Source organism: Salvelinus alpinus, chromosome 20, assembly GCF_045679555.1.
Source record: "Salvelinus alpinus chromosome 20, SLU_Salpinus.1, whole genome shotgun sequence".
NCBI lineage: Eukaryota > Metazoa > Chordata > Actinopteri > Salmoniformes > Salmonidae > Salvelinus > Salvelinus alpinus.
The window spans coordinates 7,029,951-7,034,950 of NC_092105.1; positions in this window are offsets into that span (position 1 = coordinate 7,029,951).

Genomic DNA, 5,000 nt, shown 5'->3' on the forward strand with positions numbered 1-5,000 from the left:
TAATGACTCAAATACTGTTGATCCAGAAGGGATTACAATAATGTGTAAAGTACTTCTGATCCGTAAGGGATTACAATATTGAGTAAAATACTGTTGATCTATAAGGGATTACAATAACTACTGATCCATAAGGATCCCCCCTTCCCTCTACCACACCAAATAGTTAACCAGTCATATTCTGTTCAGAAGTATTTATGGTTAGGGTGAACCGGTCCTATTCTGTTCAGCAGTATTTAGGGTTAGGGTGAACCGGTCCTATTTTGTTCAGCAGTATTTATGGTTAGTGTGAACCAGTCATATTCTGTTTAGCAGTATTTATGGTTAGGATGAACCGGTCCTATTTTGTTCAGCAGTATTTATGGTTAGTGTGAACCAGTCATATTCTGTTCAGCAGTATTTATGGTTAGTGTGAACCAGTCATATTTTGTCCAGCAGTATTCAGGGTTAGTGTGAACCAGTCCTATTCTGTTCAGCAGTATTTAGGGTTAGGGTGAACCAGTCATATTATGTTCAGCAGTATTTAGGGTTAGTGTGAACTGGTCCTATTCTGTTCAGCAGTATTTAGGGTTAGTGTGAACCAGTCATATTCTGTTCAGCAGTATTTATGGTTAGTGTGAACCAGTCCTATTCTGTTCAGCAGTATTTATGGTTAGCGTGAACCAGTCATATTCTGTTCAGCAGTATTTATGGTTAGTGTGAACCAGTCATATTATGTTTAGCAGTATTTATGGTTAGTGTGAACCAGTCATATTCTGTTCAGCAGTATTTATGGTTAGTGTGAACCAGTCATATTATGTTTAGCAGTATTTAGGGTTAGGGTGAACCAGTCATATTATGTTTAGCAGTATTTAGGGTTAGGGTGAACTGGTCATATTCTGTTTAGCAGTATTTATGGTTAGGGTGAACCGGTCATATTATGTTTAGCAGTATTTAGGGTTAGTGTGAACCAGTCCTATTCTGTTCAGCAGTATTTATGGTTAGGGTGAACTGGTCATATTCTGTTCAGCAGTATTTATGGTTAGTGTGAACCGGTCCTATTTTGTTCAGCAGTATTTATGGTTAGGGTGAACCAGTCATATTCTGTTTAGCAGTATTTATGGTTAGTGTGAACTGGTCCTATTCTGTTCAGCAGTATTTAGGGTTAGGGTGAACCAGTCATATTCTGTTTAGCAGTATTTAGGGTTAGGGTGAACCGGTCCTATTTTGTCCAGCAGTATTTAGGGTTAGGGTGAACCAGTCCTATTCTGTTCAGCAGTATTTATGGTTAGGGTGAACTGGTCATATTCTGTTCAGCAGTATTTATGGTTAGTGTGAACCGGTCCTATTTTGTTCAGCAGTATTTATGGTTAGGGTGAACCAGTCATATTCTGTTTAGCAGTATTTATGGTTAGTGTGAACTGGTCCTATTCTGTTCAGCAGTATTTAGGGTTAGGGTGAACCAGTCATATTCTGTTTAGCAGTATTTAGGGTTAGGGTGAACCGGTCCTATTTTGTCCAGCAGTATTTAGGGTTAGGGTGAACCAGTCATATTATGTTTAGCAGTATTTAGGGTTAGTGTGAACTGGTCCTATTCTTTTCAGCAGTATTTATGGTTAGGGTGAACCAGTCATATTTTGTTCAGCAGTATTTATGGTTAGGGTGAACCAGTCATATTCTGTTTAGCAGTATTTTTGGTTAGTGTGAACTGGTCCTATTCTGTTCAGCAGTATTTAGGGTTAGGGTGAACCAGTCCTATTCTGTTCAGCAGTATTTATGGTTAGTGTGAACCAGTCATATTATGTTTAGGAGTATTTATGGTTAGTGTGAACCAGTCATATTCTGTTCAGCAGTATTTATGGTTAGTGTGAACCAGTCATATTATGTTTAGCAGTATTTAGGGTTAGGGTGAACCAGTCATATTATGTTTAGCAGTATTTAGGGTTAGGGTGAACTGGTCATATTCTGTTTAGCAGTATTTATGGTTAGGGTGAACCGGTCATATTATGTTTAGCAGTATTTAGGGTTAGTGTGAACCAGTCCTATTCTGTTCAGCAGTATTTATGGTTAGGGTGAACTGGTCATATTCTGTTCAGCAGTATTTATGGTTAGTGTGAACCGGTCCTATTTTGTTCAGCAGTATTTATGGTTAGGGTGAACCAGTCATATTCTGTTTAGCAGTATTTATGGTTAGTGTGAACTGGTCCTATTCTGTTCAGCAGTATTTAGGGTTAGGGTGAACTGGTCATATTCTGTTCAGCAGTATTTATGGTTAGTGTGAACCGGTCCTATTTTGTTCAGCAGTATTTATGGTTAGGGTGAACCAGTCATATTCTGTTTAGCAGTATTTATGGTTAGTGTGAACTGGTCCTATTCTGTTCAGCAGTATTTAGGGTTAGGGTGAACCAGTCATATTCTGTTTAGCAGTATTTAGGGTTAGGGTGAACCGGTCCTATTTTGTCCAGCAGTATTTAGGGTTAGGGTGAACCAGTCATATTATGTTTAGCAGTATTTAGGGTTAGTGTGAACTGGTCATATTCTGTTTAGCAGTATTTATGGTTAGGGTGAACCGGTCATATTATGTTTAGCAGTATTTAGGGTTAGTGTGAACCAGTCCTATTCTGTTCAGCAGTATTTATGGTTAGGGTGAACTGGTCATATTCTGTTCAGCAGTATTTATGGTTAGTGTGAACCGGTCCTATTTTGTTCAGCAGTATTTATGGTTAGGGTGAACCAGTCATATTCTGTTTAGCAGTATTTATGGTTAGTGTGAACTGGTCCTATTCTGTTCAGCAGTATTTAGGGTTAGGGTGAACCAGTCATATTCTGTTTAGCAGTATTTAGGGTTAGGGTGAACCGGTCCTATTTTGTCCAGCAGTATTTAGGGTTAGGGTGAACCAGTCATATTATGTTTAGCAGTATTTAGGGTTAGTGTGAACTGGTCCTATTCTTTTCAGCAGTATTTATGGTTAGGGTGAACCAGTCATATTTTGTTCAGCAGTATTTATGGTTAGGGTGAACCAGTCATATTCTGTTTAGCAGTATTTTTGGTTAGTGTGAACTGGTCCTATTCTGTTCAGCAGTATTTAGGGTCAGGGTGAACCAGTCATATTCTGTTTAGCAGTATTTTTGGTTAGTGTGAACTGGTCCTATTCTGTTTAGCAGTATTTATGGTTAGGGTGAACCGGTCATATTATGTTTAGCAGTATTTAGGGTTAGTGTGAACCAGTCCTATTCTGTTCAGCAGTATTTATGGTTAGGGTGAACTGGTCATATTCTGTTCAGCAGTATTTATGGTTAGTGTGAACCGGTCCTATTTTGTTCAGCAGTATTTATGGTTAGGGTGAACCAGTCATATTCTGTTTAGCAGTATTTATGGTTAGTGTGAACTGGTCCTATTCTGTTCAGCAGTATTTAGGGTTAGGGTGAACCAGTCATATTCTGTTTAGCAGTATTTAGGGTTAGGGTGAACCGGTCCTATTTTGTCCAGCAGTATTTAGGGTTAGGGTGAACCAGTCATATTATGTTTAGCAGTATTTAGGGTTAGTGTGAACTGGTCCTATTCTTTTCAGCAGTATTTATGGTTAGGGTGAACCAGTCATATTTTGTTCAGCAGTATTTATGGTTAGGGTGAACCAGTCATATTCTGTTTAGCAGTATTTTTGGTTAGTGTGAACTGGTCCTATTCTGTTCAGCAGTATTTAGGGTCAGGGTGAACCAGTCATATTCTGTTTAGCAGTATTTTTGGTTAGTGTGAACTGGTCCTATTCTGTTCAGCAGTATTTAGGGTTAGGGTGAACCAGTCCTATTCTGTTCAGCAGTATTTATGGTTAGTGTGAACCAGTCATATTATGTTTAGGAGTATTTATGGTTAGTGTGAACCAGTCATATTCTGTTCAGCAGTATTTATGGTTAGTGTGAACCAGTCATATTATGTTTAGCAGTATTTAGGGTTAGGGTGAACCAGTCATATTATGTTTAGCAGTATTTAGGGTTAGGGTGAACTGGTCATATTCTGTTTAGCAGTATTTATGGTTAGGGTGAACCGGTCATATTATGTTTAGCAGTATTTAGGGTTAGTGTGAACCAGTCCTATTCTGTTCAGCAGTATTTATGGTTAGGGTGAACTGGTCATATTCTGTTCAGCAGTATTTATGGTTAGTGTGAACCGGTCCTATTTTGTTCAGCAGTATTTATGGTTAGGGTGAACCAGTCATATTCTGTTTAGCAGTATTTATGGTTAGTGTGAACTGGTCCTATTCTGTTCAGCAGTATTTAGGGTTAGGGTGAACCAGTCATATTCTGTTTAGCAGTATTTAGGGTTAGGGTGAACCGGTCCTATTTTGTCCAGCAGTATTTAGGGTTAGGGTGAACCAGTCATATTATGTTTAGCAGTATTTAGGGTTAGTGTGAACTGGTCCTATTCTGTTCAGCAGTATTTATGGTTAGGGTGAACCAGTCATATTTTGTTCAGCAGTATTTATGGTTAGGGTGAACCAGTCATATTCTGTTTAGCAGTATTTTTGGTTAGTGTGAACTGGTCCTATTCTGTTCAGCAGTATTTAGGGTCAGGGTGAACCAGTCATATTCTGTTTAGCAGTATTTATGGTTAGTGTGAACCAGTCATATTATGTTTAGCAGTATTTATGGTTAGGGTGAACTGGTCATATTCTGTTCAGCAGTATTTATGGTTAGGGTGAACCGGTCATATTATGTTTAGCAGTATTTAGGGTTAGTGTGAACCAGTCATATTATGTTTAGCAGTATTTAGGGTTAGGGTGAACCAGTCATATTATGTTTAGCAGTATTTAGGGTTAGTGTGAACCAGTCATATTCTGTTCAGCAGTATTTATGGTTAGTGTGAACCAGTCATATTATGTTTAGCAGTATTTAGGGTTAGGGTGAACCAGTCATATTAGCTTTAGCAGTATTTAGGGTTAGGGTGAACTGGTCATATTCTGTTTAGCAGTATTTATGGTTAGGGTGAACCGGTCATATTATGTTTAGCAGTATTTAGGGTTAGT